The 25,719-nt window shown below is 42.9% G+C and overlaps 1 long non-coding RNA gene across 9 annotated transcripts; it reads left to right on the forward strand.

Annotated features, from left to right (window-relative positions):
- Window positions 1-10,626: 10,626 nt before the first annotated feature.
- Window positions 10,627-25,493, forward strand: LOC108409566 (uncharacterized). Of its 9 annotated transcripts, none has more exons than XR_005060850.2 (6): window positions 10,660-11,054; window positions 11,865-11,981; window positions 12,516-12,656; window positions 13,268-13,356; window positions 13,449-14,793; window positions 14,929-16,808. It is a non-coding gene; the product is annotated as an uncharacterized lncRNA (long non-coding RNA). The 9 variants fall into 9 exon arrangements; XR_005060854.2 differs by lacking the exon at window positions 14,929-16,808 and adding an exon at window positions 25,417-25,493 and having other exon boundaries at window positions 10,780-11,054; window positions 13,449-13,562; XR_005060855.2 differs by lacking the exon at window positions 14,929-16,808 and adding an exon at window positions 19,128-20,690 and having other exon boundaries at window positions 10,780-11,054; window positions 13,449-13,562.
- The last annotated feature ends 226 nt before the right edge of the window (window positions 25,494-25,719 follow it).

Raw genomic sequence — 25,719 nt, forward strand, 5'->3', positions numbered from 1 at the left:
TCAAAGGAATTTTAAAAATAAAAATAATTTTATTTGCATAAACTAATTACTAAAACCCTTTTATATTTGTGGTGCACACCAGAGTTTAGAAACTAAACTCACATACATTCTGTCATCTCATATTCATAACAACCATACCAGGCAGGCAGGTAGGTGTGAGCATCTGTATTTTTTAAAAGAAACTTATCGTTTTAGAATAGACTCAGGCTTACAGAAAAATTTAACGACAGTATGGAGAGTTCCCAATATTCCAAACTCAGTTTCCCCTGTTACTTGTGTGTCACATTACTACGGTACATAGGACACATTTGTGAACCAGTATTGATACATGAGTATTAGCTGATACCCATACTTCATCCAGATTTCCGGGATTTCTACCCATGGTTCTTTTTCCGGGACCCCATCTAGGAAACCACATTCCATTTAATTGTCATGTCATCTTAGGCTTCTCGTGGCTGATAATTTTTCAGACTTCCCCCCCTTTTTTTATGACCTTCACTGTTTTGAGGAGTACTGGTCAGGTATGTTAAGGGCTGTCACTCAATCGGTTTTTTCCTAATGTTTTTCTCATGATTACACCGAGTTAGGCGCGCTTAGGACGAACACCCCAGAGAGGAAGTCTCCTTCTCATCCTATGGCTCGACGGCTCATGCCACCGCCATGACTCGGCACTGCTGATGCTGACTGATCACTTGACTGAGGTCCCCTTTGGCAGGTTTCTCCACCGTGAAGCTATTCTTTTTCCTTCCTTTCTACACTGTCCTCTTAGGAAGCAGGTTACTGGCACAGCCCACACTTGAGTGGGCAGTTACGCTGCTCCTTCTTGAGAACATCTATGTGCATTCTTTGGAATTCTTCTGCATGGGAGACTGGATTCTCCCCTCCCCGCCCCCATTTATTTATTCATCCCATTATTATTTATACCAGTGTGGACTTGTGAATATTTATTTTGCACGTTGGGGTCTAGCTCAATACTACTTTACTTACTGTGCACAGTGGAAAGAGTTGATCACCCCTATTTTATGTTGGGGAACAGTGAAGTTGTAGATGTTCACCGTTTGTTGAAGACACCAAAAGCTTTGTGTAGTCTCACAAACACCTTTGAACACCCCGCCCCACCTTTCTGAGTAGTGAAGCAGCCTCTGCAGTCCACCTTGTATTTCCGCCTCTGAAATGCCGTCTCCTCTTCCCCATCAGTTAGGGTTCCTTCCCCCCCGAGCTCCCAGTGCGCTTGGTTAATACCACCAGCAAGCAGTCATCACAGCCCACGGTAGTTAACGTAAGCCTGCTCTGCTGCCAATATCGCTCACCTAGCACATCTAGCAGGTGCTCGATAAATATTAACTGAAGTGTTTTTACGTATACAGATAGTGTTTGAATTGAAACAGAAAGAATGAGCACAGATGTGAAGAGGTGCCTCGTAGGATGCCTGGAACCTCCTCACCTCTGCCCTCCCCACTTCCCACTTAGAGGTCTTTTCTGGTGAAGATTTACGGCACTGTGCGTAGATGACAAGACCACAGGGTCCTTGAAGGTCATCTAGGCGAGGTTTTCTTGGTCTTGGGCTATAGCAGTGGCTCCTAAACATGCACATTGGAATCGCCTGGGAGCTGGTTAGTATGTGGTGTCTTTCCCCCCAGCCTCCACTCCAGAAATTTGATTTCAGAATGTCTAGAATGGGAACTGGAGATCTGTAAGTAATATCCTACCTCCCAAAAAAAGCCAGTACAGCCAGGACAGGTGGTCTGCAATCTAATAATTTTGTAACTCAGGTGAAATATAGCTTGTCCAATGCAATCAGTATTATGTAAACAGCTCAAGAAATTCTACTAGGACATGTATCTTCTCCCATAGTGGACGTACAGGGTAACTAAAGTATATAAACTTAAATGAGGAGAGACACGCTGCCTCAGAGGAGCCTCTTAGAGACTTCTCAGTATTAAAAGCTCAAAGTTCTCTTTTCAAGATTAAACTGGCCCAAACCAAGTTTAAAAGTGACAGGTTAGATTGTGATGACTCGGCACCCCATCTAGTCTCAATGCTTATGATTTACCTGAAGTTCCTTCAGGCCGTGCTGTGGTTCTGAGAAATGTCCTGCGGAGAACAGAGCACCGAGCTCACAGGCTACGATCCGCCCGTCATTACAGCTTTTCCAGAGTTGCTTAGTAACGAAGCCTGGCTCATATTGTGCAAGCAAAGATTGTTTTAGAGAAAGCCTGTTTTCTAGAAAATGTCTTGTTTTCAAGTAAATTTATGAAAGACTCTCCTTCCTTTTCCTCCTTCCCACCTTCTACACTCACAACACTCATTTGTTTGAACTAAGTGTGTTGGTTGAATACGTAAAACCCAAATTTTTGAATATGTTAAAAACAGCTGTAGTTTGTAGCTTTCAGTTGTATATAGTGACACAAATGAAGCGGAAATCATACAGAAATGTTGGTAAGGTGAGGTGTTCAGGATTAGAGAAGAGCAAACTTAAAATCAGTTTGAATTCAGTTTCTGGTTGTTTGTTTATACAAAAATTAATTTTGCTGATGTGTTACTTTTTTTTAAATTGTAGAAATAAATGCCTCCTCTCATAACCTTCTTTATTTTATTATTTTGCTTATAAGATGATTTTCTTTTTGTCATCAGAAAGGTAAATACTTCAGTCCTGCCCCAAATAGCTACACATCATACTATTTTAGTGATGTTGATGATATAACAAAAAAAATCAATGGATTCGAGTGCTGCTATGTGCCACTTGAAGTGCATTGTTTTATCCAACTCTAATATCAATCCAACTCTAATATTAATAATAATTAGGTAGATATTATTTCCATTCTCAGAGAGATTAAACAACCTGCTTAAAGCCAAACTGCTATTAAAGAGAAGGTTTTGCTTGGCTGTACACAGTGGAACAGACCATGCTTCTTTCTGAGCATTGCATTTAGCCTCCCAGTGACTCCTACAGGCGCTACAGGACCCTGGATACAGGCGCTAGGGCCACACACATGGATGCAACAGTGATGGTGACGGTGATAGAAAAATGCTTACATTCTGGGAGGGGGTGACGCAGCCTGCACACAACGTAGCTAAAGTTTTCTGACACTTTCACCAAAGAGTGACATCAGCAAGATGGTGGAATACGAGTTCTCTGCTGTCATCCCCACAGAACATAGATTTTGACACCTCCCATGGGTGGGAGTACTGTGTGGGAGTCCAGTAGTCCAGCAGAGAAGTTCCAGCACACGATTGGAGCCAAAAAAATCCAAAATAATAGACACATTGCAGAATGAGAAGAATAATTTCATTTTATCCTCACTGCCCCTCTCCAAGGTGGCAGAGCTTGATGCCAAGAAAGACCTCCTTGGCTCCGATTTCTCCCACAGCAGAAAAATAAGAGTGTAGTGCCTAAGCATCCAGCTTCCCTGGTCATACGGGGTGCAGCCCGAGTGGCCTACTTCTTTCTCCTTCACCCTAAATGCTGAGGGGATTGGCATGGCTGAGTAGTTGAAGAGGCTGGGAGCAGAGAAATGGGTACACACAGCAACTGGGGTTCAGAACTCAACAAAGGGCTGTGGGTTCTATAAACTACTTCATGGACTCTACGAGGAGGCCAGTGCTTGGAATGCCTTGTTTGTGGAATTCCGAATGGCCCATAGGACCCCCCAACCGCCACCGCATTCAATTCCCTTCACAAATGGTTGGCTCCCCACATGCTTTCCCCCACCATTGGTGAGGACGATCTTTTGAAGACACTCATGGGCAAAGGCTGGTGCAGTGCTGTGGGCTTGGGAGAAGCACAGAACCTTGGGCATTTCTGGGTACTGCCCTAGGGAAAACAAACGGGCTGTTCTCTGACATTAGTCTTGGTGATGATTTTTTTGGATCTGACACCACCAAAAGCAAAGGCATCAATAGCTGACATAAACAACTGGGAGTATATCAAATTAAGGCTCTGCACAGCAAAGGAAATCATCAGCAAAATGCAAAGGCAATGTCCCAAAAGAGAGAAAGTGATTGCAAATCACATATCTGATAAATGGTCAATATCCAAAATATAGAAAGAACTCATGCGACTCAACACCAATAATAATAATAATAATAACCTAATTAAAAAATGAGCAGAGTGTCTGAATAGACATTTTTCTGAAGAGTACATACAGATGGCCAATGGGTACATGAAAAGGTGCACAATATCACTAATTTATAAGGGAAATACAAATCAAAACCACAATGAGATATCACTTCACACCTGTTAGAATGGCTATTATAAAAAAGACAATAGATAATGAGTATTGGTGAGAATGTGGAGAAAAGGGGACCCTCACGCACCAGGTGGGAATGTAAATTGGTGCATTTACCATGGAAAACAGTATGGCGTTTCCTCAACCAATTAAAAATAGAATGGCTGTATGATTCAGCAGTCCCACTTCTGGTATTTATCTGAAAAAAATGAAAACATTAACTTGAAAAGATATCTGCACCCCCGTGTCCATTGCAGCTTTATTTGCAATGGCCAAGACATGGAAACAATCTAAGTGTCTATTGATGGATAAATGGAAAAGGAAAATAGGCACAAAGAACAGACTGGTGGTTGCCAGAGATGGGGAGCGGGGGAGGGGTGAAATGGGTGAAAGTAGTAAAAAATATAAGCTTCCAGTTATAAAATAAATATATCTAGGGATGTAATGTACAGCAAGGTGACTGCAATTAATCATACTGAATTGCATATTTGAGAGTTACTAAGAGAGTAGATCTTAAAAGTTCTTAACACAAGAAAAAAGTTTGTAAATATATGTAATGATGGATGTTAAATAGGATTTTTATAGAAATCACCTCACAATTTAAACATGTAACAAATCATTATGTTGTACAACTGAAACTAATATCTCAATTATATCTCAATTAAAAATGGAAAACATTAAATTGAAGGAGTTCATCTTGTGTGATTGTAGTTATGTCTGAAGAGGCATCTTTGAGATTCACATATCCCCTCAGTGGCTGGCAATGAATTACCCTTGCCTCCCAAGGATGAACCCAACTTGATCATCATGTGTGATCCCTTTAATGTGTTCTTGATTTTTGGTTTGCTAGTATTTTGTTGATGATGTTTGCATCTATGTCCATCAGGGATGTTGGCCTGTAAATTTCTTTCCTTGTAGTATCCTTGTCTGGCTTTGGTATCAGTTAAGATGAGTTTGGTAATCTGTTAAGATGAGTTTGGAAGTGGCCCCTTCTCTAGAAATTTCTGGAAGAGTTAGAGAAGGATTGGTATTCATTCTTTAAATGTTTGGTAGAATTTTGGTAGAATTCATCTGTGAAGGCTTCTAGTCCTAGAATTTTTGGGGAGATTTTTAATTGCTGATTCAATCTCTGAAGTCATTGGTCTGTTCAGGTTTTCTATTTCTTTATGACTTTCTTGATAGGTTGTATATTTATAGGAACTTAGTCCTCTTTTCTAGGTTGTCCAGTTTGTTGGATATTGTTTGTAGTAGTCTCTTATAATCCTTTGTATCTCTGTGGTATCAGCTGTAATGTCTTCTCTTTCATTTTCAATTTTATTTGTTTGAGTCCTTTCTCTTTTTACCCTGATAAGTATAGGCTACAGGTTTGCCTATTTTGTTTCTCTTTTCAAAAAAGCCAACTCCAAGTTTTATTTATTTATTTAGTTTACTTTTCATTTATTTTTGCTCTGACCTTTGTTAGTCCCTCACTTCTACTAACTTAGGGTTTTGCTTGTTTTTATAGTTCTGTTAGGTATAAAGTTGGGTTGTTTATTTGAGAGCTTTCCTTTTTTCTTAATGTAGGCAGCATTTATTACTATGACCTTCCCTCTTAGAACTGCTGTTGCTGCATCCCATAAGTTCTGGTGTGGTGCATTTCCACTTTCATTTGTCTCAGGATCTTTTTTAGACCCTTTTGACTTCTTCTTTGACCCATTCATTGGTCAGGAGTATGTTGTTTAATCTCCACATATTTGTGAATTCTCCAACTTTCTTCTTGAAATTTCTAGTTTCATATCACTGTGGTCAGTAAAGCTGCTTGATATGATTTTAATCTTAAATTTATTAAGACTTGTTTTGTGGCCTAACATATGATCTATCTTTAAGAATGTTCTATGTGTACTTGGGAAGCATGTGTACTTTGTTGCTTTTGAACTAAATGTTCTGTATATGTTTGTTGAGTTCATTTGGTCTAACGTGTTATTTAAGGCCAGTGTTTCCTAACTGATTTTCTGTCTGGATGTTCAACCGATTGATGAAAGTGGGTATAAAGTTCCCTAATATTATTATATTGCTGTTATTTTCTCTCTTTAGGTCTACTGATATTTACCTTACATTTAGGTGCTGCTATTTTGGGTACATAGATATTTACAAATGTTATATCCTTTTGTTGGACTGACTTGTTTATCATTATGTAATGATATTCTTTGTCTCTTATTATAGTCTTTGTCTCAAAGTCTATTTTGTCTGATAGTTGCATTTTTATCCACTAACAATAAACTATCTGAAAAGGAAATTTTAAAAAATCCCATGTATAGTAGTATCAAAAAGAATAAAATAGTTAAATATAAATTTACAAAAAAGGTGAAAGACCTGTACATTCAAAACTAAAATATTGATGAAAGAATTTAAGGAAGAGACAAATAAATGGAAAATTATCCTGTGTTCATGGACTAGAAGACTTAATATTATTAAAATGTCCATAGTACGCAGAGCAATTAATGGATTCAGTGTAATCCCTATCAAAATTCCAAATATATTTTTATAGAAATAGAAAAAAAATCCTAAAATTTCTGTGAAACTACAAAAGACCCTGAATAGCCAGAACAACCTTGAGCAAGACAAATAATGCTGGAGGCATTACACGTCCTGATTTAAAATTATATTGTAAAGCAATAGTAATCAAAACAGTATGGTACTGGTGAAAAAACAGACCCATACAGTAATGGAACAGAATAGAGAGCCCTAAAATAAACCTGTGCATATGTGGTCAGCTATCTTCAACAGAGGCATAAAAATACACAAAGACAAAAGGATAGTTCCAATAAGTGGAGCTGGGAAAACTGGGTATTTATAGGCAAAATAATGAAATTGGATCCTGACTTTATACCATGCACAAAAATCAACTTGAATTAAACTGAAAACTTATGTAAGACCTTCAACCATAAAACTCATAGAAAACATAGAGGAAACTGACTTAACATTGGCATTGGCGATAAGTTTTGGATTTGACACTGAAAGCACAGGAAACCAAAGCAAAACAAAAAAACAAAAGAAAAAGAAAAACAAACAAAGGGGACTACATGAAACTAAAAAGTTTCTGTACAGCAAAGGAGATAGCAAAATGACAAGACAATCTATGGAATGGGAAAAATACTTGGAAATCATCTATCTGATAAGAGGTTAATATTCAAAATATGTAAGGAACTCATACAACTCAATAGCAAAGAGCCAATTAACCCAATAAAAAAATCAGCAGAGGAACTGAATAGACATTTCCCCAAAGAATATATACAAATGGTCAATGGGTACTTGAAAGGGTGCTCAACATCACTAATTATATGGGAAATGCAAGTCAAAACCTCAGTATCACAATATTCTCAGATCTATTAGAACTGATAAAAAGTTTTCAAAAGGTATCAAGTATTGGTAAGAATATGGAGAAAAAGGAACCCTTGTACATTGTTAATGGGAGTGTGAATTGGGAGAGACATTATGAAAAACACTATGAGCTTCCTCAAACATTAAAAAAAGAAGTACTGTATGATCTAGCAATGCTACTTCTGGGTATATATCCCAGGGAAATAAAATCACTGACTCAAAGAGATACCTGCACCCCCATGCTCACCGTAGCATTATTTACAACAGCTAGGATATGGAGAAAGTTTAAGTGTCCGTTGATAAGTGAATGGATAAAGACAATGTAACATATATAAACATAAAAACGGATTAGATATGTGATGGAATATTGTATATATTGTGCTTTTGAAAGGTTCCATGGGAGATGGGATATTTATATACATACACACACAAACACACGACAGAATATTACTCGGTCAAATATGGTCAATCATGTTATTTGCAAAAACATGAATGAGCCTGGAAGACATTATACTACGTGAAATAAGCCAGACACAGAAAGACAAATACTGATGGTCTTGTTTACATGTGGAATCTAAAAATGTCAAACTCATAGAAATAGAGCAAAGTGGTGATAATCAGGGCTTGGGGAATGGCAAAATTGGGGAGATGCTGGCTAAAGGATACAAACTTTCTGTTATAAAATTGTTAAGTTTTGGGGACCTAATGTATAGTATGGTGACTACAGTTAATAAGAATGTATTGCATACCTGAAATTTGCAAAAAGAGTAGATCCAGAGTGTTTTAAGCCACACACACAAACACACACACACACACACACACACACAAAAGGTAATGGGTATGTTAATTAGCTTGATTTTGGTTATCATTTTAATATGTATGCATCTGTCAAAATTGTTGTACACCTTAAAAAATATCAAGTTTTTTCAAACTTTCAATGCTAGTTTAATTAATTTAAAAAACCCTTCAGTTTGGGGAATCACATTTAAGTAAAATGTGTATATCCTGCTATTTTTTCTTCTATACCCTGCTAACTTCAGAGTAAGATCTCATTTACCAAACCTCTTGCAAGTTAATTTTGCAAGAACTACTGCTCTTTGAAAACCCACTATTTTTAACCAGGCATAACTCTGGCACCAAGTCCCCTTATGGCTATAACTTTCCATTCTATGAAACATTTTTTTCCCCCAAGTTCTAGTTTCAACACGCTTTTGAAAGGCTCAAATAACTCAGAAACCCAGAAACTTCATAAAGCCTTTTCCTGGCCATGCTGACCAAATGGGGAGAGAGCTGGAGGCAACCACACAAGAAGGATCCCAGGACTGCAGCCACCTCTCTGTCGGCGTCAGCATCTCCCCTCTCAGCTAACGGTCTCTCTGAAGAATGCACCAATGAGAGTCACTTTGTAAAACATGATTTTCCATGTTTGCTAATTGATACTTCTGGAATGAAAACAGTTTCTGTCATTCATTTGGCTTCCTCTTGAGATAAGCCACGTCTCTCTTCATCTTACATCCAAGAATGGTGTGGGGAGAAAGCTATGGTCTAACAACTCCACGAGTCAAACTTCTTCTTACAGAAGAGAGAACGTGTTTACCAAAAACAAGCTGTTCTCAGCACCAAGGGGTTATGGGAGTAATCTGGTGATACGCCGCCTCCCACCTCCCACCTAGGCAGTCAGCAGTATTTGTGGAGTACTTCATTGTGGAAGCACTGGCCAGTGGACAACACAGACAAAGTCCTTGTTCTCATGAAGATTATAGTCTATCACAGAAGGTAATAATTTTATATAACTTTATTTACTGACATACATCATAATTTGCCCTAAATAAAATAAATATGAGAGAATGAATAAACATTTTTGTTTCGGGCCTTTGTAATGATGGAATGGACTCCACTTCAGTTTGGGCCGCCTGACTTCTCTCTGCTTCTCCATGGTCATGGAAACAGGCCTCTCATTTACCAAACCTCTTGCAAAATACACTTTATTGATCACAAAGGGCCTGCATAACAGAATGCAGATGGGTGAATCTGCATTTTCTTGATTCCTAGACCAAGACGTCAAACTGGAGATCCTATGGACTGATTGGTAACGCACGCAGATGGCTTACGTACCATCAGATGCCATTGGACTCTTCATCACGCCTCCTGAACACTTGCTAATAAAACAGAACTAAGCATAAAATTAAACATGGAGAAATAGATCATCTCTATGTGTCTTTTGGAGTTAAACAAGTCCTGTGAAGAGGCTTGAAATTCAAAGGTGGGAAATTTATTTTAGCATCACAGAATGTAACATGTTAAGTCGGGTGTTAAGATAACTCCAGTTAGTCTGTTATACTGAAACAATACAACTAAATGCCCATTTGTTCACTCACTTGCTCACTTGTTCCTTCCACAAGCACTTTTTACCTGCCTCTGGTGGGCCAGAATCTATACAGGCACTGCTAGCAGAACCACAGATAATATTTGGTCCATAGCTTGAAGCATCTTGCCAACTGGAGAGGGTGGCAAACATAAACGCATAGGGTGCAACTGGGCATTATATGTGTGGGATCTGAGGTTTAGGAGAGGCCTCAGAAAGAAAATGAGGCTGTATGTTGATTTTTGAAAGCTCTGGGGGAGTTTTTCCAGGGGCGGGTAGGGGTTGGGGGAAAGCATTGCAGAAAGACGGAGCAGCAGCAGCAGGTGCTTGAGAAACCGAGCAGGTTAGCATGACTGCAGCATGGGGCACGTCCAGGACTTCAGCAGGAAGGGTGGCCAGGGAGGAATCCATCAGGTGTAAGAAGCGGCTCCCGAAGTAACAAGGGCCTACTGTGTACATCTGGCTAAAGAGTTTTGCAGTATGTTGTCTGAAAGACCTCTTAGACATGAGGACGTTTGTGGAAGTGAATTGATTTTTTTCCCTCTTTGCATAAGCATCAGGCTGTCTGGGTTTTCTGTTTTGTTCCCACGTGTACCCACTTTCTGCCACGTCCTAATGCCGTCTTACTGCTCTCGTTTCATGGTCTCGACGGTAACCTTCCCAAGCAGGTCAGAAGCACTGCTGCAGGAAGGAAACGCACACAAGGAGCTCTGTACCGCAGCCGAGAGAAAGCTCAGTGTGGGACTGCCCACCTGGCAGCGTTCCTGGTGCTGAAATCAGTGTGAATTTGCCAAACTTTTCACAAAGAAATTGAAAAACATCAGAATTTACGTAACTTGGCTTTGAGCAACATTTCTTCTTTGGTGAGTGTTTAGCTTCCCTTCTCTGTCTGGTGTAAAGACATGTGTCCGTCTGAATCCAGCCCAGACGGGGCCCCACGCCTTGCGCCTGCCCCTCCCCGTGGCACTCTGGTACATTTCCTAACTGATCCCGGCTCTCACTTGGTCAGTCCGAATGCGCCAGTGGACGGACCTACGCAGCCACCGCCGACGGGAGCAGCAGAGACCTCTACATCTTTTGTCTGAATGTGAGCCCCACAGGTAATTAAAAATGTTTCAGTATCTGCGTTAAAAAACTAAAAAGGGGCAGGGGAAATCAATATTAATAATATATTTTACTTAACCAAATAGATTCAAAATATTATCATTTCAAAATGGAATCAATATAAACATTATTAAATCCTTACTCTCATATTTTCACACTAAGTCTTTGGAATCTGATGTGCAGTTTTATGTGTATAAACCCATCTTCATACACACATTTCCAGCATTCTAGAGCCACGTGGGTATAGTAGCTACTCTACCGGACAGCTTGGGTCCAGATTTTTACCTCGGGTCCCACAGGGGAAACTGAGGGAATGGGCTCAGAGAAGTTCCTCTTCCTTGGGTGGCCAAGCCCCCTACGCGCTGAGGAGGGGTCTGAGTTGGGAGGAGGCTGGCGAAAGCCCCACTTCAGGCTGCCTCCCCAGAGCATATCCTCTGGGCAGTGGGAACTGCCCTCTCAAAAGGGGCCATTGACCGAGTCCATAAATATTATCACCCATTTCCTATAGCTATTATAAAGGAAAGTATATGAACAAAGTGAAAAACATTCTTTTAATACAGATTTTGCTTTCTTTTAAGTAACTGCAAGTTGGATATTATAAGAGGACTACACATGGAACACTGTATTTAGAGGATACTCAGAAGAGACTGGACTCCAGAATGTTAGGATTTTAGGAGACTTTGGGGCCACGATTATATATTTGGAAACTGAGACCCACAGAATTTAAGGGGTTTTGCCAGCCAACCGCTGGATGGGGGGGTGGGGGGCAGCGCCAGATCTAAAACTCGCTTCTTCCAAATCCTTAGCCCGCTGCAGACACCTCGGTTCTCTATCACGAGGAAACCCACCATGAGGAATGAACGAATATACAACTAACTTGAAGGCTGCGTCTACGTATCACGGAGCGGTAACCCAGACACCATGTGGGTAGCTTCATCTACGGGAACAAATAAATCAATTCTTAACATGAATTTTTTTTCTGAGTGTGGGGGCGGAGGTGGGTACTGGCTCCCTTCCTCAAACGTGCTTGTTTTTATCTTGATCAATTTACCAAGCAGCAAAGTAAATTTAGTAATTTACTAATTTACTTTGCTCTACTCTATGGAGGGGAAGAAAAAGAGAGAGAGAGAGAAAGTATATACAAAGAAAGCGGAACAAAGAACAAGGGCAAATATTTGGATAAATGAAGCCAAATAAAACTGTCATGCGAAGACTGGGCCTGAATTACAGCCAGACGGTGGCCCCTCCACGCACCTCAGTTCTCCGGACACGTGACCTTGACAGCACCCCCCCGCCCCAAAACCCAAGAGCTCAAGCGTCTAAGATGGGTTTGACATCGCCTCCCAGCTCTAGGGTGCAGGAAAGTTTCTGGTTCTGGGTGATTTTTAAAGGGGAAAAAATATATGCGGATGATTTAATTACCAACCCTTGAACCGATTTATTTTCTGCACCAACAGCAAAGTCATACAAGCCGGTGACACAGGTCAAGTGATTCCTCATTAAATGTGGGAGATGAAGAGGAGAAGGGGGAAACAAAGCCCTGACTTCATCTTATGGCTCCAAGCCAGGCTGCAAAGAAGGAATCTGTGAAATTCAAGGTCTTTGAGTCTATTATTTCTGTTTGCTGTTTTCTGAAACAAGACCTGAGCAAAATCAATTCAGGTTCAGAAAGAATATTACTTTAATTTTCTACATAAAATTGTCAGGAAGTCTGAGTTAGAAGAGTAGAAAAGACAGATGACTATCACCCAAGCAGAAATTAAATGAATAAATTAAATGAAGTGAAGGACATTTATATTACCAAAGCTCTGGTCATGAGACAAAACACATCGTTTGGCACAAACTCATAGGGGTTTAAAAAAAAACAATCTAGCAACACAAACGATGAGGTAATACCCCTGAAAATAAACTCTCCCTTGACGGTTGGAAAACAGTGCAGGCACAATCAGAGAGAATTAATTTTATTTTGATGCAACTGTATCCTTGAAGCTTTTAATTAGACTTCAGCCTAGAACATGTGATTTTCATAAAAAATTTAACTTGTATGTTCCCTTCCTCAAGTAACTGACATACGATTTTTGAAAAATGGGGAAGCTCTTGGGAAAGTCATTCTGCCTAACAATGATGAAATACTGACTTTCTTGTCCTACTTCCAAAGTGGGTTTTCCACTAGCCATCTTCAATTTGCCTCTCATTTAATCTTTACCAGATGTCAAAAGCACAGAAAGGAATCCAAAGAAGTTGGTGATTGCACTTCTGTGAGTGTTCGCCGCAAATATTCAAGTGGTTCATAGCCTGGTAGGACTATTTCATTGATATTAAGCTTTGGGCATTTGAAGGGATTTTGGTTTTTACTCTTCAGTTTTTTGCACTTCCTTCTTGGTCAGCAGATGCCCTTTCAGAGCTTGTTCAGGCTGCACGGCTGGCATGGTGAGAATCAGTCAAGATAGGCTACGGCTGTTCTGTGCTACAGACAGATGTTTCTTTGACACTCCCCTTACCAGGTAAATGCAATTCACCCTCTGGGTTGAGAGGCAGATGAAGTTGTTTCTGCAACAAAATTCAATGCAACAAAATTGTTGAGTGCTTACTCTGTGACAGGTGCATGCTAGATGCTGTGTGCATGAATGCCCACATGCTCTACATGGTAAGCTTGCTACCATCTGGAGCTAAAATAGGTCTATTTCTCATCGTTCTTTTTTGGGGGAGGGACCTATACTAACTATATTCCTCTTAAATATACAGAATTCATGGGCTACACAATTTGGGCAGGGCTATCTTTTCCTGGTTAGTAGTTACTCTGAATTTATGCTTCCGAAATAAAAAATTACCTCCTCTGTGCCTCATTCCCTCCCAATTTTGCTCTCTAGTGACAAGAGCTAGTCTGATCCATAACCTTTCAGAGCCGGAAGGATCTTACAGCTCATATTGTCCAATGTTCTCATTTTGGATATAAAGGGATGGAGTCCTGAGATGTTCAGTTCAGTAAACAATTAAATGTTTATTTAAGCCTCTCCTTGGGGCCAGTGACTGTGCCTGCACCCGCTGCAGTGCACGTGAGGCAGGATTCCTTCCATGGTTGTTTTGCTGGAATATAATTATAAGTAGGTAGCTAGACACTCTGAGTGCAGACAGAGAGGAGTGCTTAGGGTGTTGTGGTGCTCAGGTTAAGGACAGGGGGGAGGGCTTCTTGGAGATGATATCTTGGCCAAGTTACAAAGGATGAGATGGAATTGGCAAGGTAAGAGTTGTGAGGAGAGGCAGAGACACTGCAGGGAAAGGAATGAGCAGAGATGTGAATAGACAGCGTGGTGTGAGTGCACGAGTGTGAACTACAAGAAATTCAGGTTGCTGGGAAGACAGTGTGAGGCCACGGGGGATGAGTCTGAAAAGCAGGCTGAGGTTTTAGATTTGGCCCAGCAGGGCTCAGTGGGTGGCAATGAAGGTGGGACGATAGCTGGGTGGGTGGCAATGAAGAATTCCAAGTTGAGACTTGATGAGATGGCATTTTAGCTGGATCACCCTAGGGACCCTCTGGAAGATGGGTCTGAGGACAATGAGGGGTGGGAGGACTTGTGAGTTTAGAGCCCTGGTCTCTTCCTTCTTGGCCCAGTGTTCCACCTACCACACCACGTGGCCTCCACGGACTCTGCCAGAAACAAATGCCTTGAGAATCCTTGGTCGTGTGGACATCTGCTAGTTTTGCATGAAGGATATCAATCCCTTTATTTGGTGGTAATGACACTTTAATTTCCTTGTTGGGGAACCATCCCCCCAAATCAGTTTGATCTTTCAAGGAAGGCTGGCCCCTGCCCCAGGCTCTAAGGTTGGTACTCCAAGCAAATCAATGGTAATTTCTTATTCTCCCAGGAAAGTGATTCACTCAGTGACAGACATGTGACCTAGACCAGGCCAATGAGACTCAGTTCTGCCATGGAGTATTCAGCTATGTGAGTTCCTCTGCCGGCTTAAGACCATGTCATCAGCTATTGGAATTCCTACAAGTACATCAAAAAACATATGTGAACGCTGTCTATGGCACAGTCATTATTATAGGATAGACCCTACATAGACATTCCAAGTGCTGTGGCATGGTTGTAGACCAGCATGTAAGCGTGGGGACTTCTATCTAATGGATGACTGTTTTCTACTTTGGCCAATCCTGAAAGCCAGCCTTGATCTCCAGACCCAAATGACCACAGCGACATACACTGATTAGAAGATCAACCTTACAGAATCCCTGACTTCCTTGGCTCGGAGGGATGGGTCAGTAAAACATACAAGAGTGAGGCTTAGGGGACCTCAACGGTGGGTCGCCTTTTCTGGGTGGTGATCTGTGCCTCTCTTCCTACCTGAATCACAGGCTGAGGGGGCCCTCCATTGTCACAGGCTGATGGAAGTGGTGGCTGAATGAGCCCTGTTCTCAGTCCTTCTACTTCTAAGATCTCAGTTGTTAGAGATCTTAAGGAGCAGAGCGTTGTTTGGCTCAGCAGGGGCTGAGTTTTCTCATTCAGATCAGTCCAGGCAGAACTGATTGCCCGGCAAGGGTTTTGGGGGATATGAAGACCAGCAGGGGCATGACCAGTGCCAGCCAAGACTCTGAGGAAGCCCAATAAAATGAGGTCTGCCTGTACTCAGAAACTGTCTTTTCGCCTACTCACTGACTGCCACAGGTTTACTAGAGAAACATTTGGAAAACCCAGTTAGGCATAAAGAAGAATAAAAATGTTGCCACAGTCCCACTATCCAGAGCTGACTACTGTGAACAGTCTTTGTGTGCTGACTTCTAGGCTTTTTTCCATGCAAATGTCTGTATGTGTACCTATGAATTCATGAGCCCATAGAGACCGACACGCAGAGCAGAGCGTTGGTGACCGATCTTGCTGTCTGTCTCTTAGGCCCTGGCTTTTTCCACTGTGCGGTGTATGTCGGGCATTTCCCTCACATGCAAAGCATTCTTAGGGAGGCTGGATTAACCCCCTGACAGGTCCAAGATGGCCTCATCTGACTCCCACATTTCTGAGTGTGTGCCAGCTGCCGGAAAGCATTTTCTCTTGGCCACTATTCCAGGGGAACGTTTGCCGGTTGCTTCTTTGTCCTCCTCCTGCAGCAGACACACCATCCATTGACCCCAGGGGCAAGGACGAACCCTAGGGACCGGAGGATGGGGAAGCCCCTCAACTAACTCCAAAAATGTATGCAACGCAAGTAGCAGGACCATTCATATTACTGTCATCGTTGACAGTGACTCGAATATAAATCTGATCTCACCGTGCAACCCTTGCTTAAAAATGCTCCTTGGCTGCCCAGTGTTTTTAGGATAAGAACCTAAATCCTTTTCAGCGGGGGAAACTCCCTGGCACCGTCTCCCCCTCCTGTCCCTGCGGTCTGGCCTTTCTCCCTCCTAGCACTGCGGGTCTCTCTTGGGCCTTAGGCCCTCTCTTCTGTCTTTTCTGACCACTCTTCCCAATCCTCTTTGACTGCTTAAACTCCTAACCATGCTTCAGCCCCGGCTCCATCACCCCGCCTTCAGGGAAGTCACCCTCAGGATCTGGGTGGCCTCCCCTGTTTTTGACACTTGCAGCCCCCCTTCCCTGTATTCACTGCCCCTCATCATATTTGCAAATGCACATCAGCCTATGTGGTTGCTTGCCTGAATCTCTGTCTCTCCTGGAAGAGTACGAACCCCCCGAGGGCAGCGATAATGCTTGTTCCCTGGGTATGCCTTCGTGCCTCGGTTAGTGCTGAGCATATAGTAAGTTCTCAATAAATCCATGAAGGGAGGAATAATGAGATCATCATGTCATGGTGTGGGGGGACGGGAAGGGGGGGCACACAAGAGGAACCAGTCATGCTGTCTCCCTTTCTCCTCGCCTCCCTCTCCTGCCACCAACTCCACTGGCTTCCCCAGCACCTCTTCTCCCCCTGCAAAGCCTGTAAAAATGGATTTCAAACCTCTTTATCCTGCTTCCTTCTTCAATTTCGCTGCTAGAGATAGGAGGCAGGGGCAAGAAGGGTCAGGACCACAGGTTTCACTTCCAAAACACACAGGTGCTCCACACTGTCCCGAAGGCCCTGAGCCCCCCGAGCAAGCGGAGCCCTTACACAGGGACCCCGCGGAGATGCGGTGGCCGCTTCAAACCCGTCATGAAGCGAATGTTGCAATAGAGGGAGTCAAGTGATTTTTTTTTTCTTTAGCATGTAAAAGTTATATTTACACCACCCTGAAGTCTATTAAGTATGTCATAGCATTGTGTCTAAAAAAAAACAAAACAAGGTACATACCTTAATTTAAAGGTATGTATTGCTAAAAAATGCTAACCAACATCTGACAACATCTGATTGGTTATACTCATCGGGTCATTATCACCCATCACAGATCGCTATAACAAATACAATAATAATGAAAAAGTTTGAAATGTTGTGAGAATTGCCAAATGTGACGCACAGACATGAAGTATGCTGTTACATAAATGGCACCCATAGATTTACTTGATGCCGGGTTGCTACAAACTTTCAGTTTGTAAGACATGCAATACCTGGGAAGTGCAGTAAAGCAAAGCCCAATAAAATGAGGTCTGCCTGTACTCGGAAAATTAACCACGTCGGGGAGGCAGATGAAGGCTCTGATGTGAGAAACCAGCCAACGTGATTCCTTCGACCCAGTACAGCTCATTTTTATGTAACTCACCAAGTCAGAAATTAACAGGCAGAAAAGTTACAGTTTTCCTCCTGTGTGTCTGGAGCTCTGGTTTTCTGCTATTCCCATTGGAGATGTGGCGGCTCTGACTGTGGTGAGGACGCCCCTGCACAGCACCTCCTTGCAGGGCGCAGGATTTCCCACCCACCACCCACGGGACAGTGCAGCCAACCGCCCACTCAAAAGCGTGTTTCCACCTTTTGCTGCAGAATCTCAGCTTGAATCTGTGCTTCTGAAGTGTGTCCTGCCCCGTTACTAAGACGGCTCGCATCTTCCATAACGACCAAGCCTCTGTCATGACTTTACGTCGTCACTTCTGGTCTCAGAAGTCACCGATGTTTCTTTAGAGAGGAAAAATCTAAGCTCTTTGCCAGAAAGGCCCTCTGGCCCGGGCCTCCTCTCCCTCCCAGAAGGCCACTGTGCAGAGAAGTTCTGCTGTGACACACACTGTGCCCCAGCTGCTTTGCTGTTTGGGTGTCAGGTGGTGCTGTGCACCCTGCCCAGCATGCCTGCCCGCCTCTCTCCGTACCCCATCACCCTCCCCACCCCTTCCTCTGGGGCACAGCACAGCCCTGACCCCCCCTCCTACTCTTTCTCAGTTACCTTGAGCTAAAGCCATCAGCCCCTGCTGTGTCATTTGCGTGGCCTTTCAGCGGCATTCAGTGCCATCGCTGTCCTCTCCGGTGCCCTTCATCTCTGTGGTGACCCACCTGTCCTTCTCTGCCTCCTCTGTGGATACTTCTTCAACCCAGACATCAAAGGCAGCACTTCCCCAAGTGGGGCTCCAGGCCCTCTCCTCTCATTTCTCACCTCTGAGCAAATGACTCACAAATCTGCGTCTCCATCCTCCGTATGTTCTCTGAGTTCTAAACTCTTACATGCAACTCTTAGACCCTCCCTGGTATCTCCCCCTCAGTATGCCCAAGACACATGCATGAACTTTCTCCCTGCTCCCCACTTCCTCTGCCTTCAGTCTGTCCCCTTTGTTGCTTTTCTCAGTGACAGCGTCACCATCTGTCCAGGCATGCAAGCCATACCAGGCCGTCTTGTTACAGACTCATTCACGTGTGTCGTACCGTCTTCATTCTCTGTATACGTGTGACTTCTCTCCACAGGGACTGCAAGTCCCTGAAGAGACTCCACCTCTTACACATCATGCCAGGCCCTAACTTTTGCATACCATCAGATTCCTGGCAGGCATGCAATAAATGTTTACTGACTGCTTAAGCAGCCGTATAGTGATCGATGATGTACAAACAAGACAGATACTCATTCAGGGGGTAACAGAGGACTGCTCTTTGATTCTTTAGTGCTGCTAATATTAGATGTCTTACCATGTAACTTTTACCTTTCCTATTTTTCCCTTTAGAGCTGCTAAACAGAGTAATTTTGAGGACTTGAATATGCAGAGACTGCAGGGAACAGCTCCCAGATGCCTTAAAATTATGCTTACTTGTTGTTCATGGATTCTGCAAACCTTTTTATGTGCCAGACATACTCAAAGAACTGTAAAGACATAACAATACCTCTAAGGCAAGGACCTCTATCTCCAGTGCTTCCATGGTGCCCAGTATATACTAGGCATTCAGTTCATATTAACTGAATGAGTGACGGAAGCTATGCCTCTTAACTAAAGATGCTCATGGTCTGGTTGGGGGAGTTAGACATAAAAAAATATAAATGATAAGGAAAAGATAATAAATCCATGAGAAAATAGGCAAATGATGTTAATAGGAAATTAATGGAAGAGCAAGCCAAATGGCCAATGAACATCTGACATAATGCTCAATCTTACGAGTAATCAGGCAAACTAAAGTGACATCATACCATTTCACACTCATGAGACTGGCAAAAACTGAAAAGTCTGACAATAGCAAGAGGCAGTCAGAATGTGGAGCAATTAGAACAATTATCCAATTGGATGGATAACTGATAAACCAGTTTGGAGAGCCATTTGGAAATATCTCATAAAATTAAAAGGGTAATAGCTTTGACACAGCAATTTCATCTCCAGATATAGGTTTTCAAGAAAGAATTTCATGTCTGCAGAATGAGGTACATACAAGAAGTTTATTGTATCACTGTTGTAGTAGAAAAAACTGTATCTGTCTACCAATGAAAGAATGGTTAAACAAATTACACTATATTCACCAAAGCAATAGTTATCAGACAGCAGTGAATTGAATGAGCTAGGTTACATGTAGAAATATGAATAATTCTTAAAAATCATGATTAGCTAAAAGAGGAAGCTGAAGAAAGGCCACGTTACACCATTCGCATGAAATTTCAGAACAGCCTGAGTAATATTATGAAAATATATGTGGGAAAGATAGATACCAAATTCAGGATAACGGTTATGGGACCAGAGTAAGGAAATGGCACTGAGAAGGAGTATTTTGGAGATTCTATTGACTTGTGATGTTTGACTTTCTTTAGCTGTGTGTAGTTGCATGGGTACATTTCATGACATTTTTTATAGTAAAGAATCCTTTGCAGCGTGTCTGATTAGGTGAGAGCAGTACCTAACTAAGCCAGACCAGATTCCCTCTTTTATTTATATCTGAAACTTTTTTTTCAAAAAAGGAGCAGGAAATATTGACAATCACAGCAGATGGTGGTATCTGGCTGAACTAAAGCTACTATCAGTTTCCTTCCTTGTTACCTTCTGCCAAATACCTTCCCAGCCTCCCTCGCCTTGAAGGTAGTCATGACACATGGTTCTAATGAATAAGACAGAAGCAAAACTCTTCTTGGCATTTTGTCAGAAATATTTAGCTTTTCTGATAATATGGACATATTGAGCTAGTAGCATTACTCCTCCCCCTTTTTCCTGCTTTGAACATGGATGAGATGTCTGGAGCTCTGTCAGCCATCTTGCAACCACGAGGAAAGGTTAAGAGAATCCCAGAGATGCATCCTTAACCCCCCTGGACCACGGACCCAATGCCAGAAACTATCTACTTCTAGATAACTTGTTATGTTGAAGGAAGGAAGGAAGGAAGGAAGGAAGGAAGGAAGGAAGGAAGGAAGGAAGGAAGGAGGAAGGAGGGAGGAAGGGAGGGAGGGATACATTTAGATCACAAAAGCCCTCCAACTTCAATAAACTGCTGACTGTTGGAGTCATTTCTCACCTCTGAGCAAATGACTCACAAATCTGCATCTTCATCCTAGGTATGCTCTCTGAGTTCTAAACTCTTATATGCAACTCTAAGACTGTTGGCGTTCGTGAAACTCTTTCTAACTGATATGATGGTATGCTGTAAAGAAGTATTAAGTCCCACCAATTTCCCGTCCCACTGTGCTAATATCTCTGAGTGAGGAACCTCAAACTGAAGACCATCTCCGTCAGCAGAGGAGTGCTGTCACCTCTCTCATTTTAGTGTGTGTGTGTGTATAGGATCGTATCCAAGAGCAGGCTTGCTTTTCTGGCAGTCTCATAAAAGTCTCTTGAACTGACTGCCAGCTCAGGGTCCAGCATCCTTGCCTCGCAGTGTAAGGTTTACGCAGCAGTGATCCTTACAGCAGGAGCTGTAGGCCATTTGACTGATAAACGGTGGCTCACGGAGGCTAATTTATTTTCCTCGAGGTCACAAAAGTCATAGAGTTCCTTCAACCCTTCTGTCCTCTGAGAACTCTCTTCAGGCAGATCCAGGGGGCCCCTGTGCGCCCGTGTTTGCAGGGGTGGATGCCTGGTGGGAACTGGGCCCATTGCATTATCCCTCTGGGATGCTTTCCGGATTGAACAGCAGCTCTGATTTTTTAGAATTTACTCCCATGGATGTGGTATGAAAATGCCAAGTCCAAATACTATTTCAGACACCTGTTAATTTCCAGGGCTGGTGTGCACAGGTTACCAGAGGTGAGCATGAGAATCCCTCCTGCAGAGACCGATGTGCCCTGCTTGCGCTGTGCTCACCCCTCCCCTCCCCCAGCCCTGGGCCCGCCCCTCTGTGGCTGAGGTCCTCGGGCCTGTATTTCTGTCTCCTGTGTTTATCCCTTCACATCCGACATAATATTGTCCCTTCCTCCCTGAAGGAACTGTGTTCTACCACATCTCTTATCATGGAGAAAGAAATTAAAATTTCTTTCCTAAGTGATACACACGGATTCTATGTATCTATCTGCAGTAAGATCTACAAAGAGACAGCAATGGGAGAAAAACACTCTTCATTCTGAGGTAGGGGAAGATTTCACAAACAGACTGCAAGCTATCGGAATTGATTATATTTTTCCTCCAGTGGTTATTGAGGGGTGGGGGTTGGGGTGGGGGTTAAAGACAGTTTTCATGAAAGGCAGAATTCAAGCATTAGAAGGAAAGATTTTAGGGCAAGGGGCTCATCGGCATCAAAGGGGCAACACGCAGGGGTTGGCGTTCTCTGTATGCCTGGGGTTAGCCTTGAGCATTTTTGATGTATGCAATAACTTGGGTGGATTTGTACTTTCGTTCCTGAAGAGTGCAGTAAACTTTTTCTTCCGAGAAAAGAATATGGTAGAGTGACATGTTTCAGATCACAAGAGCCCTCCAACTTCAATTTTAATTAACTGAAAGAATCTGACATTTTCTTTCCTTTATATTTTTTCCCGTTTGGTTTTGAACTTTTGAAGAATAATGATTCTTCTCTGTCCCTGGAATACTCTTTTGGAAAAACAAAATAGTTAAGGTAATTTCCATAAAGACCTCTATTCATGGCAGCAACCCCACTGATCATTAAACCCTCTCAGAGAGATGGGTATGGAATTCAACTAAAATCTTGTTTCTCCACGGGAACTATTTAAACATCTACCATATTGCCGACTGTCACTTGGGACTAAGAAAATTTTAGAATATAAGGGGAAGATCGAAGAGACTCCTTGGAAGCAAATAAAACAGCCTATTAGGGCAAAATGATCATACAAGGAACCCCTGTGGGTTTTGCATTAAGCATACTTTATAGAAAATACAGATTGAGGCAATTAGTCTGTTCCAGTTTTACACAAGCAGTAGCAATGGGAAGTGTGCCCAAGGGATGATTAAGGATTAAACAGCAGTGTGGGAACTCGATCAGAAACTCCAAAGTTTTGTTGCCAGCACCTGATATTTTTATATCAGCACCTTCTCCTTGATTGTGAAAGGCAGGGACCTTTCTCCTGGACCCCACCCCTCAGCCCACGAACTGCTCAAGGGAAAGTGAGGGAGAGGGGGATCCTGTCTCCACCAGCTCCTAGTAGGAAGCGCAGGCAAGACAGGCAGCATGCTCACTTCCAACCTTTCTGGCAAGCTTGAGTGGCAGCAAAATCCATTGCCAATTCTATTTTTTAATACATATTGAAAAAGGGTTTTGTCTACACATGCAAAGAGAAGTACATAGTGCGCTGTGTCGATTTAAGAGAGAAAGCACTTGGGGAAAGATCAGCCTGGAACTAAGAACCCTAGTGTGATCCCAAGTCAAGGGGAGTCCATCTCAGAGAAGCAGGCTTGGAAGGAGCCTTTAAGCTCAAGTCTTAGATCAGGACAAGCCTGCTGTAAACAGGAAACAGCTGGGGCGAGCTGAGGCACCCCAGAAGTCTCCAGGCTGTGGAGGGGGCACTGGCCTGGTGGTGGCAAAAGACCAGGTTCCGAGAGTCCCGCTAGTTACCCTGGCCTTAACGGGCTTCCATTATGCACAATCATGCACACAAGTTCCAGGGCCCCCTCCGTGTCCTCGGGCACCCCATACACTCCCTGTCTCAGAGCCCAGCCGGATAGTGTGACCTAAGTGAGGACATCTCTTCCCTCAAGTTCCCGTATCTCGGGTCTCAGCTCCTCGGAGTCCTTCCCAGACGTCTCTCTGAGTGAGGTCCTCCCTGGCACCCTCCCCGCACACTGTCTGTGCCCTTCACAGCATGCCACATGCCTTTAATTCCAAGCCTTTTTATTTGTTCATCTGTTTATTATGTTTCTGCCATCTGTTTCTAAGTCCCAGGAGGGCACGTCTGACTGTTCAGTGCGGATTCCAGCACCGCGCACAGGGCGGGCACAGAGTAGGTGTTCAATAAGCATTTGCCAAGCAAACAAAGGAAGGGGTGAAACTCCCAACTACCCTCTGGGCAACGTCGTTGGAAGAAAAATTCAATACACCCATGGAGTGAGGAGTTATTCAGGGCCTTCGGAAAGAGGTTAATTCAATTTTAAAAACATCCTTGGAAAAGAATCCCAGGAGAAAAAGAAACATAAGTGAGTTGGTTGGTGGTATCTCCTGGAAATGTCTCGAAGAGCCCTCCCCCCGGCCGTGCAGGCTGTGGGAATGCTGCCTCTTCCAAAGTCCGGCTCTGCCCGCGCATTTCCAACAGGTTTCTGATGGTGAGAGTGCTGGGAGGGTACCAGGAGAGGTGGGTTTTCAATTATCCCGAGATGACATCTATGGATTTCAAAGGGCTGTCATGGCAAGGTGGACATCTTGGCCACCTTGCTAGTCCTGGGCATTAAGAAATGACTAGGAATTCTGGATATCTACTAACATTTCTAGTAAAAATGTGGGAGGAGCATGTAAAAGGTTTTGCCCAGGCTGAAGTTTTCTTAGAACAGTAAATTTCATTTATTTAGGATATCCCTAAGCCTCTAAGACTGGGAGTATCTGAATCACAGACCCACCTTCAGGTGGAGACGGGGGGCTCGTGACCAGGACTGGCCGTGGCTGCCTGACCTGGAGGTGACCCTGCAAGTTGCAGCGCTGACCCCGAGCTTCAGGGCTGTGGGCGGGGCCATAGGATTGATTTGAGCACAACGCAGACCTACTCCTTAGAAAGCTGGCCAAACGTCCAGACTGGGGAGAACTACGGTGCATCACACTGGTGAGGGAGCAAGAGGACACCTCTTTCATCCCCAGTACCTTAGGTGGGCGGAGCCCACTTAGAATTCATTCATTCGTTCTTTCATTCACTTGATTATCCGCATTCAAGATTATATCTGCGTGAGTGTGTGTAGTGACTAAAACGTAGCAGTTGCCGCTTTGCACAGCAGTGCGGGACCGTAAAAATTACCTTGCAAGTGAAACTGTGCAAAGTGAACATCATAATCAATGGGAAAAATTATGACTGGTCCTTGACCTTTAAAAACTCGCTTCCTTACCAGTTATCTAGGGAAATGAAAAAATAGCAAAACTATTATTTATTCAATGTGCTATAATTTAAAACATAAGAAACACTGAGAATTAGTGTAAACGACTTACCAAGAGGCATTCGAATAGCGCTTGTCTTCTCATCATATCACAATAGGAGCAAGCATCCTTCCTATGCCTTGGCAAATTATCATACTCCTTTCCAAATCTGGATCACCTTCTAACAACGTGTCCTTTGTTCTCTCTCTGTCAATGCCAAGTGTCTGCAAGAGTTCATTCCATGTGAAAAGGTTTGCCAGAATCACTTCTCCCAGGACACCATCATCATCCTTACTGGCATGGCCACTTTGCTAACTTACGTCAATCAATTTGCCTTCACTAAGATCCTCCAGAAGCACGTCTAGAGGGTATCCAGTGGGAAAGGTGTGAGCATTCCATGGTCAGCTATTTCTTCTGTAACTCCATTCACATTTGATTTGAATTTGACTTCCAAACTAATCACTTCCCATTTCTTTGCTGCACTTTCATCTTTTCTGGCTAATTCTCTCTTTTGATGATCTATGTTTGTAAAATGTTACACAGGCTTATCCCTGGGACACGAGGAGGCAGAGCCATGACTGCCTGTGCTGTCTGGGGACCGAATAACAGATGTGCAGGGACCAACCACCAGGAGACTTTGGAAGAGGTGACATAATTTGTTACCGATCATGATACGAATCTGTTCTTTTATCAAGTGACTGGTGGACTGAAGAGAGAGCAGTGAGGTTTATACTTTATGCAGCTACTCACAGCTCATTACCACAGTTGCTGAAGTTTGAACTGTGTTGTTGAAGGACGGGTGTCATGTAACTAAATGTGGAAACTGAAATTCATGCATTCTAGAAC

The sequence above is a fragment of the Manis javanica genome, chromosome 14 (genome assembly GCF_040802235.1).
Source record: "Manis javanica isolate MJ-LG chromosome 14, MJ_LKY, whole genome shotgun sequence".
In the NCBI taxonomy this organism is placed as follows: domain Eukaryota; kingdom Metazoa; phylum Chordata; class Mammalia; order Pholidota; family Manidae; genus Manis; species Manis javanica.